Source organism: Elephas maximus, chromosome 1, assembly GCF_024166365.1.
Source record: "Elephas maximus indicus isolate mEleMax1 chromosome 1, mEleMax1 primary haplotype, whole genome shotgun sequence".
Classification (NCBI taxonomy): domain Eukaryota; kingdom Metazoa; phylum Chordata; class Mammalia; order Proboscidea; family Elephantidae; genus Elephas; species Elephas maximus.
In genome coordinates, this window is record NC_064819.1 from 171,554,807 (window position 1) to 171,568,253 (window position 13,447).

Sequence of the window (13,447 nt, forward strand, 5' to 3'; positions counted from 1 at the left end):
TTCAATGGCAGAAAGACTCAAAATTATTTTGATAGCCTAGAGTAATGAAGCAAGATAAAAATGTGTGGCTGCAGTTACCTTATCCCAGAGGGCACTGAAGAGAGTGTCAAGTCTTCTTTTGGGGGGAGATTTTGGGCTAATCCAGAGGATAATAGGAAGATTTGGAACACTTAAGAGTCTTTGGATAGGGCAAACAGCCAAGTGCTTGACTACTAGCAGAAAGGTTCTTGGTTCAAATCCACCCAGAGGCACCTCAGAATACAGGCCCAGCAATCTACTTTCGAAAGGTCACAGCCTTGAACACCCTATGCAGCAGTTCTACTCTGCACACATGGGGTCATCATGAGTTGGAATCGACTCAACAACAAATAACAACAACAAAGGAACACTTTAAAATAGGGAAGTAGAGGTAGTCCCCAACTTACAATGCGTTTGAGTTACAATGATCCACATTTACGACCTTCCATTTTTTTTTACACCTTATCATTAGTAATACGTACTACATACACTGTTGCAGCACATAATTTACTTATGTTATCATTCTCATGCCAACCCTTAACGACAAATAAAGATTTGATTTTTAGAGACACTGATGATAAAAGGAAATAACAATGAAAACTAAAAAAAATTAAAAATAAGATATTTGACTTAGAACCGACTTATGGAATCATCAGAATGGAACCCTGGGTCCCCTTATGCTGGGTTCTGTAGAGAAACAAAAACAGTAAAGCTTATAAATATCTGTATAAAGAGATTTATATCAAGGAAATGGCTCACGTAGTTGTAGAGGCTGGAGCGTCCAAAATCCATAGGTCAGGCTGGAGGGGTCTCCTGGTTCACGTAGCTGCAGGGGCTAGCGAACCCAAGATCGGCAGGTCAGATGGATGAATCCCATGATCGCCAGACAAGACAGCAAGTAAGCTGCTAGGTCGAGTCTAAGAACCAGAGGTCAGACAAACAGGTGCTAGTTGCAGGATCCAGAGCAAGCAAAAACCCAACAGCCTTGCCAGAATGTCCACTTATATTCAATGCCGGCCGCATGCCCAAGGAAATTCCCTTTCAACTGATTGACTCCTTAAAGCAGATCCCATCATGGAGGTGATCACATTATATCAAATCTCATCACAGAAGTGATCACGTCATCATACGACTGCCAAACAACATAATAACTGCCAAGCCACTGAGAATCGTGGCCCAGCCAAGCTGACACACACTCTTAATTATCACAAACACCATGATAAGTCAGGGAGTACCCACATGATAATGAAACATAGTGTTTTATTTATTTGAGATCTCTTTAAGTAATGATAGATTCAAAGGAGAACAAATAGAAGGAAGAAAGGCCTCTGAGGAAATGTTTGCAGTCCCACAACAATGGAAGTATAGGGACCTGGGCTGGGCTAGCCACAGTGGGAGGAGAAGGGGGCAGAGATGATTGGTATGTGCAGAAGGACTTGGGCAACAAATACACTGGTTATGAAGATATGGATGGAGGAAGAGTAGCAGAAGACTCAGAGGCCTTGAGTGACAGATTTGTAGGTTTGATGGGAACAGAAAAAGTGGGAGAGGTAGGGTGTTTGGAGAGGTGGAAAATGAGCTCAGTAGGAAATCTATAGACTTTGAGGTAGTGCTTGCAAGACATTTAGGTAAAAAAAGAGCCCATGGATAACTGGAGACCTTGAATTCAGGTTTAGAGAAGAAGGTTGACCTACAGAAGTGGATTTGGGAATCAGCACCCTGAAGGTGATATCTCAAGCCAGGAATGAATTTCCATCATTTTGCCATAATAGATTCTATGTTAGATCTGAGGCCTTCATGGCATGTTATTGTTCAAAATAAAAATTCTATAACAATATACTGCATCTTTTTCATGTACTTGGCTGCATTAACAGGCCTAGCAGCACACCACAGCCACTTTATGGATAATTTAATAATTAAGAAACAAAATAAGAATTGCAAGAGTATCTACATTCATTTTGGTTTCCAGTATATTTTCTAATTATTCCTCCTACTCACTTCAACTGACAGGATTGGCCACAGACATTATAAAACCGTTATTAATGCTTTTAAAGAATAGCTGGGTGGGCCACCATCCCTACTGCTCTCCACTTGATTAATCTGTAAGAACACCAAGAGCTTTTGTGGAGCCAAAAAGAAAGAACTAAAGAATGTGCAGCTGGAGGCATCAGCTGTGCACATCTAATTCTAGCCAAAATAACTCCCCAGAGTGTCCAGCTGTTGAGAGAGAAAGAAAGAAAAAAAAGAAGAAGAAGAAGACAGTAATTCAGTCGGGGAAGTCAACAGTGGCTACAGAGCACTTCTGGGTACCAGAAGAGGCGCTGCTGCCACCACAACATTTGGGTAACTTGCAATTGCAAAGTGCACATCTGTCTGTGACCATCTGTCTGAAAGTCTGCTGGGTGTCAGAGGACACTGAAGTACAGTGAGCTGAGAATGACTGAGATAAGATAAGGAAGAGAGGGAAATACGTAGGGAATTTCATTGATTTCACTTAGGAAGAGACAGTGAGTTGAAAGCAAGCATGGGATGGGGTCTCCTGAAGTAAATTATGACTTGGCAAGTGCCATTTTATCTGTATAAGAAAATAATTACAGGAAAGCAATGTTTCCTGAAAAGTGTCTCTCTGTAAACGAGCCTGTTTGGAATAGTGACAAGGGTTTCCGGCAGATGAAGCGTAGCACTATGTGACTTCCCTGGAGATGAGTTGGTTTCATCTCAATCAGGTACGGAACTGAGACTGTTACAATCATGCACTTCCAGAAAGCATTGAAACCTTCTTTCCTTGCCTTCCATGACATCTCCCTGTGCTGATTTTCCTCCTACCTCTCCTGGCCATCCTTCAGTGGCTTTCATAGGTTTATCTCTTCCTTTGCCTGTTTCTTAATACTAGAGTTCCTCTGAGCTCTAAGTCCTCCTTTCTCCCAGCTCAAACACTCTCCCTAGGTGATCTCATTTGTTTCTCTGGCTTCTGTTTCATCCATGTGTTGATGACTCTCAAATATTTACTCTCACTCAGACCTCTTGTCTGAGCTCAGACCTGGATAGCAATTGCATGCTGAGTATTCCTTCTTGGACATTTTACAAACTCATCTTGTCCAAAATTAAACTCATGGCTTTCTTCTAAAGACTTCTGCCTACTCTAATGTTTTCTGTCTCAGTGAATGGCACTTCCATTCATATGTTGCCCAAGCTATAAACCTGGGTCCTCTTTGAATGCCCTTTCCCTTGGTTCACACATTCAACCACTCATCAGCATCCCAAATTCATCCAATGTTTTCCAACCCTATTTCCATTATCCTAGGTCAAGGGACCACCATCTTTCATTTCATTACCACAACAAATTTCTACGTCATCTTCATTTCATTATCACAACAGCCTTCCAACTTGTCTTCCTGTCTGCGATCTTGACTCTCTGCCCTACTTCATGCCCAATTCTGTCTGAATCACTCATTCTAAAACAAACCAAATCATCTCACTTCCTCTGACTAAAATTATTCAGTGGATTACTATTGCTCTTAGGATAAGGTTCAAATTCATTAATATGATTTGCATAATTTGGCCTATCTCACCTTTTTACCTCTCCTCTTCCCCTCCATTTAAGCTCTACAGTTCAGTCATACTGAGTTTTTTCTAGTTCTTTTAACCTACCAAGTTCTCCTACAACTATAGGCTTTTGTATATGCTGCCTATCGCTCTCTTTTCCTTTTCTTTGCCAGATAACTCCTATCCATCCTTCATGTCCCAGCTTAGACAGACTTCCTCTGACAAGCCTTCTTTGACCAGTTATCTAGTGCTGCTATAACAGAAATACCACAAGCGGTTAGCTTTAACAAACAGAAATTTATTCTCTCACAGTCTAGAAGGCTATAAGTCTGAATTCAGGGCACCAGCTCTCTCTGTTGGCTTTCTCTCTCTGTTGGCTCTGGGGGAAGATCCCTGTGATCAATTTTCCCCTGGTCTAGGAGCTTCTCAGCATATGGACCCCAGGTCCAAAGAATGCCCTCTGTTCCCGTCTCTTCTTTCTTGGTGGCATGAAGTCCCACCCCTCTCTGCTCATTTCTCTGTTTTATATCTCAAAAGTGATTGACTCAAGATACAACATAATTCTTTAGATTGAGCCCTACCTCATTAACATCATAGAGGTTAGGATTTACTACACATAGGATAAATATATCAGCTCACAAAATAGAGGACAACCACAAAAATACTGAGACTCATGGCCTAGCCAAGGTGACAAACATTTTGGGGGAACACAATTCAATCCATACACTGACCAACCCAGTCTGGGTGGGTTGCCCCTGCTGTGAGCTCCCCCAAATATCCTGTATTTCCCTCATCATAGCACACTCTACTATTAGTGCTTATTTACATGTCTTTATCTACCACTGGAAACCCTGGTGGTGTAGTGGTTAAGTGCTATGGCTGCTAACCAAAAGGTCAGCAGTTTAAATCCACCAGGTGCTCCTTGGAAACTCTTTGGGGGCAGTTCTACCCCGTCCTATACAGTTGCTATGAGTCGGTATCGACTCAATGACAATGGATTTGGTTTTTTGTTTGTTTTTATCTGCCACTAGGCCTTAAGCTTCAGGATGACAGAAAGTATGCTCTTTTTATGGGTGATCGTATCCCCAGAACCCAGTCCAGTGTTGTTATATGTTGAATGATTAAAGGAATTTATGAATATATGATTTGCATACTCTCAGATCAGCAGAAGAACTCTACCAGGTCTATGTCAAACAACGTCCCTTCTGAAAAAGTGAAGGTTTCCCAAAGCTCCTCAGTCTAGGATGTACCTGGTAGCTGCAGTTCCTCCAGAGATATTCATTTTCTGAGGCAGGTCAATAGGAGCCTACCAGGGGATTCTCAGCTGCAGGCCACTACAAAGTATCTACTCCAAGCACAAAGTAAGCTCCTCTTCACTTCTAGCAAGGGGCATCAAGAATTAATGAGTCTTTTGTTCGTATCAAATGCCTCAAAGAATATAAAACAGAAAAGTCTAGATAGACTAAAAAGTCTTCCTAGAGTAGATTGTATTGGACTAATTCCTTATATCAGTGGTTTCAAAACTTTGTGCATCAGAATCACCCAGAAGACTTATTGAAGCACAGATTTTTGGGCCCCATCCTCAGAGTCTCTGATCAGTAGGTCTGTGGTGGTGCCCAAGATTTTGTATTTCTAACCGGTTTTCAGGTGATACTGATACTCCTGGTCCAAGGACCACAACTTTGAGAACCACGGCGCTAAACATTTGAGTCACCCCTCTTAGTCATATAAAGATAAAATAAGTAGGCCCTCAACACCCTGGAGGGGTGGTGTCACTCCTTCCTAAACATCAGAAGAGGAAGATCTAATGGCTGGACAGGAAGTAGTGAAACTTGCCTAAAGATTAAAGAACCCCCTGAGAAACAAGAAATCAGAAATCCAGCCCCTTCTGTTTTGAGGCTGAAGGCTACTAGAACCACTCTGATGGCTTGTTGTTGTTGTTGGGTGCCATCAAGTTGATTCTGACTCATAGCAGCCCCATGTGACAGAGTGCAACCCCATGGGGTTTTCTAGGCTATAATCTTTACAGAAGCAGATTTCCAAATCTTTCTGCTGTAGAGTTCCAGCCACCAACCTTTTGGTTAGCAGCCGAGTACTTAACCTGTAGCACCACCAGAGAAGTCAAACTAACGTAACTCTGCAAGAAAAAGGTATCAGGAGCCTTGTGATGAAAATGCCTACCCAGTACTCATTCTTCTTCTGGGAACAGCTACTCATTCTCCCTTGGGGAACTACCTCTCTCTAGTTCTCAGTCCTTATGAATCAGGTAAGACTGACTTCATCCCTGGGCATGGGGAGAGCCCAATACTCAGATCTAGCCAATAAACGTGAGCCTTACTCAGCCTGCAGTGATTGGTTCAGAGCTGGCATATGACCCAAGTTGGTCTGATGAAAGTCAGCTCTGGACTACCATTGAATCTGTTGGGACAGGAGCCCTCTCTTTCGTGTGGGGTTGTCAAACTAATAGAGCGGGGCTTCTGATGGCCATTGACCACCAGAGAAAGAGCATGCCAGAGAATGACACCAACACAGAGGAAAATCCAGTGAAGAGATGAGAAAGATATATTCCTGATAATATCATCTGGATCCAGCAGGATCTGGAATTAGAATACCCCTGAATTTGAGCTGTGTTTCAGTCACTTGCAACTGAGAGTCTTGACTAACGTAAAAGGGAATTCTACTAGCAAATTCATGCGTTGTTCTGGTCTAGGACAGTTAAGTAACAAATAGCTCTAATTTTTTCCCTCAAGATGGGCAGACCTGTCAGGTCTACTGCTCTGCCAGCCCCTCTGTAATTCTAGTGAATAAAATTTTCACTAATGCATCACTTATTTAATGTAGCACTTAGAACCTTGCCTCACCACTGTTAACTTGTCTTCTTTCCTTCTTGGGTGAGCTCCATAAATATGAAAACTACGGCTCTTATGCATGCGAAAGCTGGACGATGAATAAGGAAGACCAAAGAATTGACGCCTTTGAATTGCGGTGTTGGTGAAGAATATTGAATATACCATGGACTGCCTAAATGAGGGTACAAATCCATCTTGAAAGAAGTACAGCCAGAATGCTCCTTAGAAGCAAGGATGGCAAGATTACGTGTCGCATACTTTGGACATGTTATCAGGGGGAATCAATCCCTGGATAAGGACATCATGCTTGGTAAAGTGGAGGATCAGTGAAAAAGAAGAAGACCCTCAATGAGATAGACTGACACAGTGGCTGCAACAGTGGGCTCAAGCATAACAATGATTGTGAGGATGGCACATGACCAGGTAGTGTGTCGTTCTGTTGTATGCAGGATCGCTAGGAATTGGAACCAACTCAGCGGCACCTAACAACAACAACATGGCTCTTAACAGTTTTCTTGGTTGCCATGCAAAGCAGCTGGCTCACAGTAAGTGTTCAATAAGTGACTGCAAACAACCTTTAAAAGAAAAATGACAAAATTGAACCCCGTTGCGCTGCATCCAAATAGAACGGAAGGAAAAAAGGGGTGGAGAACAAAGCACACTGGAAGAATTATTAAACTAAAACACACTGTTGTTTTTGTTCCAATCACTAGAAAAGGACATCGTGTTTAGTAAAGTAAAAGGTCAGTGAAAACAAGGCAAACTCTTAATGAGATGGATTGGCACAACAGCTACCACAATGAACTCAAACATACTAAAGATCATGAATATAGCGCAAGACTAAAGCAGGTAGCAGCCCTAAAAGGTGAGCTTGTGAAGTCAGAGTGAAGTCAGAAAACCTTCACCCATCTCTAGAAAACTTCTAAGTAAATTCCAACAGCTCCTAGAAGATTCACCATCTTTCTTTTCTTTGAAAAAGCCATTATGGGGGAAGGGGTGCCAGAGAATGACAATGGAGATGGTGACTCCCACATAAGTCAGCTTCCTCTTCCCCAAATCAGTTTCCAGAAACTCTGCCACATCATGCAATGAGAACCCTCTGGCTTCTAACTCAAAGGAAAGTCTCAGAGGTCTTGGGCAAAGACAACAGCAGCCCTCCTTTGGTGGCTTTCAATGATAAATAGCTTCCTGCCAGATCACCCACAAAACCTGAAAACCAGAACTCATGAAAAAGACTTAACTACATGGGAAACAGTACGTAGGAAGGATTTGTAAGCGGCATGCGGCGCTGGGTTCGTCACTCACATCTTCATAGTTAAATGTGCCTGTTGCCTTCTGAGGAGCCGAAAGAATTGCTGGGTATGGCTGTGGTCATGGACTCTCCAGCCAACAACCAGACCTGTGGATTCGGTCCATCTTTCTGGCATCAAGAGACCTGCCTTGGAAGAAAAACAGAAACAGCACAGATGGAACTGTACTTTCAAATCCTGGTAGATGTCATGAGATTAGCAGCTTTCCTCTGAGTCTGCCTCAAAGACTTCCTTTACAATTGTTCGTAAGCTAGCTCAAGGGATAGGCAGCAAAGTTCGCTAAAACAAAAACATAACCTCAAACATCCAAAACAGCTGGTGGAAACTGTGACTGTGTTAGAGGAGCTGACTTATCTAGCTGAGTCAAAACAAGTGTGAGTGCTTCAAACAGGCACGAGATCAGAAACAAAATGAGGTGTTTACTGAGTGCTGTCCCTCTTGATTTTTTTTTCTCCTTCACTGGACATGAAATCTTGGCTTCATCCTGACAAGAAAAAAATCCTTTATGATATAAAAATGGATACTTGGAAAATAAGGATTTTTTTCCTAATTATAAAAGTAATATATGTTCTTTAGAGAAAATTTAGAAAAATGCAGAAAAACACAAATAATAAAACAAAAATCGTCTGTAATCCCACCACCACTGTTTCCATTCTGTTCATTTTCTTTTTACTGTGATTTTAGACACAAACACACATTTTTAAATATATATACATATGCACACACACATATCTTTATTAAACTTGATTCATTTTAAGCTTGATTTTTTACCTAACATGTTGTCATTTCCCACGTCATTTAAATATTCTTCTACAACATTTTAGATGTCGGCATAATATTATATTATATGATCACCACACACTATTTAGCCAATGCCTATTTTAAACATTTAGGATGTTTCCAATTTTACAAACTATGCTGTGAGGAGCATGGTCATGGACAAACTTTTACACACGTACGTAGTTCAGAAATTTAGGGCAATGCAATTCAGGAAATAAAATGGATAGCAACTGACGTTGAAGGAGTCTAGCCCCTTTTTCCCTGCGAGTCTCTGACAATTGCCTCCTACTGCATATTTTCAGACCCACTGAGCAGCTACTGTTAGACCTTCAAGGCTTTCCTGGCTTATGTAGGGCTTCAAATCAGTTATTCCCAGTTTAGACATGGCCAAGGAAGCGAAACCAGAACAAACCCAAGTTAATAAAAATTGGTGAACAAAAAGAATTACAGGCCAAAATCCTGCTAGAAATTTAATCTCCCTCTCAGGAAACAAGGGCAGCATACACACTGCATAGCAACCAAGTCTCTGCCCCTCAAATTTTGAGCAGAGATGGAAACAGCAGTGCCCTGCTCACAAATGGAGGTTGACTGTGCTGCGTTGAACATGTGTTGCTCTCTAAGTCCCACCAATAATTCAGTCTTATGCATCAGATTCCTCAAAGGGTTCACTATGCCTCTTTCGAGTCTCTCTTTCCAGGGCCTTGACCCATTATTTTTCCCATTCCAGTTACCCTTCTGGGACACCCAAATTGCAAAAATTCAAGTCTGCTCCAGTTTTACTTTGTCAGTCATGACTGAACCAGCTTGAAACCCTGAGTCTATGGAAGCCTTGCTTTCAGTCAGGTTAATGGGTTCTTCAGCTTGTAATGCAGAAACATTAAAATAAATGTTTTTTAAATGCATGGCAAAAAATAAATGCAAGATAAATTAAAAATGAATATTAAAAAGATTACTAAACATTATGCTCTTTTGAGAACCTTCTGTGTGGGATCAGGTTGACAACAGCAAATCAAAAGATTAGAGATGAGCCTCAGGAGACAGTGAGTTTGTGTTGATGGGGGAGGAGCGGCTCGGAGAAGGAGGGTGAGAATGGTTGCACAACTAAAAGAATGTAGTCAATGTCATCAGACTGTACATGTAGAAAATGTTGAGTTGGTGTATATTTTGTGGTGTATATTCTCAACAACAACAAAATTAATGGAATTTGGAGAAAAAAAGATTATCGATACTGTTAGGAAAACAAAAATACAGAAGTGAAGAGTAATTACATCAAAAGAGGTATCAGACTGATTATACTCAGCAACCCAAAACTTTATCTTCCAGAAAATTCTCACATTTAGATAATTTGTAGCAGATTTTATAACAGAAAATTAGCTAAAAATTTTCCATTTTTGCATATTTTCAAATTAAAAAATTAAAATGAAACATTTCTGAGGAGAACACTCTGAAATGGCATTATTATCTCTCAATCTAGATTTATCGCCCCTATTGAAGAAAAAAATTGCTTCTGCCTTGGCACTAGCCATCCAGTTGCTCGTTATTGGGAATGAATCACTCCCCAAAATCATTCCAGAATTTGTATGAAGAGAGATGTTAACCTCCTGCCAAAAGCACAGTAAATGCCGGTAAATTTCAGGAAAATCATTATCACGAAATCCTGCAATGGTTTCAAAGAGTATCTCTTAGTAGTCAGTTGCACTCTATGACCTGTCAAAAAAGTGTAAGCAACATTCTTGCACACACACAGACCAAACCAGTTTCCCTTAAAAGTCTCATTCTCTTCATCACCACAGAGTGGAATTAAAAACAGTCGAACTCCACTAATCGACAGCTGCTTGCAATTAGATGAAGCATTTAGAGCCGTTCTCTTAACTACCTTCCCAACTGCCTAACTATTCAGCATGAGCAATACACCGTGACAATTTGCCAGAATGTTTAACGTATCTCCATCTCTAGTGGTTTCTATACCTTCCTTTTCTTCAGTCTTCCCACACACTGTCTGACTCTTCCAGTTCCTCTTGTTAAATTAGGGGTATACAGAGAAGAGATTAGTTGAAACCAAGTCTAGCTGCTTTTTGCTAAGATGGAAAATTCTACCCAGGCAACTATTAGAGGGTAGAGTAGGTCTTGATATTTTCAAAAAGGATGCCTTTTTTTTTTTTTTAGATAAACAATTAATTAGAAATTTCACTGTAATTTTTCTCCCTTAGAGTGATGAGAAAAAGCAAAAGCTACTGGGATGTTGAATAAACTCTTTCCGATACTCATAACTTACATTATTTGAGAACAGGGAGAAAATGCACAGAGGAAAACTTTATCCAATTTTTTCCTTTACAAATAAGGAAACTGGGCACCAAGAGTGTACATGCTCTCCCCAAAGTCACACAAAAAGTGGCAGAGCATGAACTAAATCCAATGCTCCTGATTCTCAGTCCAAATTGCTTTCTGCAACTCCAGCTTGCTTCTCTAAGGAGAAAATCTTCCCATTTGTAGAAGGAGGCAGAGTCCGGGATGGCTACACCGGTTGCCATACTCAAGTGATAGAACTGCAGTCCTCCCATGCTTCTCCCTCTTATCAAGAAACTCCCATAGGACGGTTTTCTTGGTTCAAATGTTTAGGGTCATGGTTTTGGGAGTCTATCCAGTCAATCGGCCTAATACGTCTTTAGAGTCTCTGTTCTACCTTCTGATGGCACAGTGGTTAAAGGTCTAGGCTGCTAGCCAAAAGGTCAGCAGTTCAAATTCACCAAACACTCCTTGGAAACTCTATGGGGCAGTTCTACTCTGTCCTATAGGGTCACTGTGAGTCAGGGTTTACTCAATGGCAACGGGTCTGGTTTTTTGGTTTGTTTCCACCTCCTAGTTCAGTGAGTAGCGCCTGGGATCTTAAAAGCTTGCCAGTGGCCACCCAAGACACAATAATTGGTCTCAATTCTCCAGGAGCAACAGTAGAAGGACATCCAGGAATCAGAGAAGGAAGTGGATTGCAGGTCTAATTAAATCCATGAACTACCGTCTCCTTTGCCACAAGACAAGAAGAAATGGATGGTACCCGGCTTCCATTACTGAACATTTTGATCAAGGGCCCAATAGGTGAATCCTGATCAAAATGTGGAAAAACATGGAGCATAACTTCAAATTCCCACGGAAACCAGACTTACTGGATCATTGAGACTGGGTAAACACCTGAACCTATTGCCTGGAAAAACTTCTAAACCTTAAACCAAAATTATCCTGTGAAATCATTTTGAAACTAAACAACCATTTATCTCAATTAATAAAAAATATTAGTCTTGAGTATTTTGTTCTTTTAAAGAAACATCTATGTGAGATCAAATTGACAACAGTAACCCTAAAGCACAGATGAGAACTTTAAGGGAAAAAGAGTCTTAAGTTAATGATGATAAAACAATATGGATAGAGATGGTGAGAATTATGACATGGTGTGAAGTATATAACCTTTGCCACTGAACTGCACATGTAAAAACTGTTGAACAGGTGTATGTTTTGTTGCATAAATTTTCGCCAAAAATAAAAAGGGCTAGAAAAATAAACACCTATATTATTTAAGGGGCACTGAGTTTCTGGTGTTGTTGTTAGGTGCCATCGAGTTGCTTCTGACTCATGGAGACCCTATCTACAACAGAACAAAACACTGCCTGGTCCTGCGCCATTCTCAAAATCGTTGCTATGTTTGAGCCTATTGTTGTAGCCACTGTGTCAATACATCTCACTGAGGGTCTTCCTAGTTTTCCCTGACTCTCTACTTCACCAAGCATGATGTCCTCCTCCAGGAACTAGTCCTTCCCAATAACATGTCCAAAGTAAGTGAGATAAAGTCTCTCCATCCTCCCTTCTAAGGAGCTTTCTGGTTGTACTTTTAATCATTCTTTGGCACTCTGCTGTACATTCAATATTCTTCACCATCACCATAATTCAAAGGCATGGATACTCTTTTCATTTTCTTATTCATTGTCCAGCTTTCTCCTGTATGAGAGGTGATTGGGTCAGGCATACGTTAGTCCTCAGAGTGACGTCTTTGCTTTTTAACACTTTAAAGAGGCCTTTTGCAGCAGATTTGCCAAATGCAATATGTCATTTGATTTCTCCACTACTGCTTCCATAGACATTGATTGCAGATCCAAGTAAAATGAAATCTGACAACTTCAATGTTTTTTCCATTTATCGTGATGTTGCTTATTGGTCTAGTTGTGAAATTTTTGTTTTCTCTGTGTTAAGGTGTCATCCATACTGAAGCCTGTAGTCTTTGATTTTCATCAGGAAGTTCTTCAAGTCCTCTTCACTTTCAGCAAGGAAGGTTGTGTCATCTGCGTATTGCAGGTTGTTAATGAGACTTCTTCCAATCCTGCTGCCACATTCTTCTTCCTAGGGTCCAGCTTCTCGGATTATTTGCTCAGCATAAGTATGGTGAAAGGATACAACCCTGAAGCACGCGCTTCCTGATTTTAAACCGAGCATTATCCCCTTGTTCTGTTCAAATGACTGCCTCTTGCCTTTGTACAGGTTCCACATGAGCACAATTAGGGGCTCTGGAATTCCCATTTTTCACAATGTTATCCATAATTTGTTACGATCTGCACACTGAAATGCCTCGGCATAGTCAATAAAGCACAGGTAAACGTCTTTCTGGTATTCTCTGCTTTCAGCCAGGATCTATCTGATACCAACAATGAAATTCCTCATTCCACATCCTCTCCTGAATCTGGCTTGAATTTCTGGCAATTCCCTGTTGATGTACTGTTGCAGCTGTTTTTTAATTATCTTTAGCAAAAATTTTACTTGCTTGTGATACTGATACTGTTATATAACTTCCACATTCCATTGGATCACCTTTCTTTGGAATAGGCACAAATATGGATCTCTTCCAGTTTGCTGGCCAGGTAGCTATCTTCCAAATTTCTTGGCATGGACAAGTGAACGCTT

At 40.9% G+C, this 13,447-nt stretch overlaps 1 long non-coding RNA gene across 2 annotated transcripts in view; it reads right to left on the bottom strand.

The window, feature by feature from the left end:
- Positions 1-207: 207 nt before the first annotated feature.
- LOC126084046 (uncharacterized) overlaps positions 208-13,447 on the bottom strand; it is a 101,217-nt gene continuing 87,977 nt past the window's right edge. For both annotated transcript variants that reach the window (XR_007518916.1, XR_007518915.1), the window contains one exon: positions 208-935. This is a non-coding gene — a long non-coding RNA (uncharacterized LOC126084046). The remainder of the gene's footprint in view (positions 936-13,447) is intronic.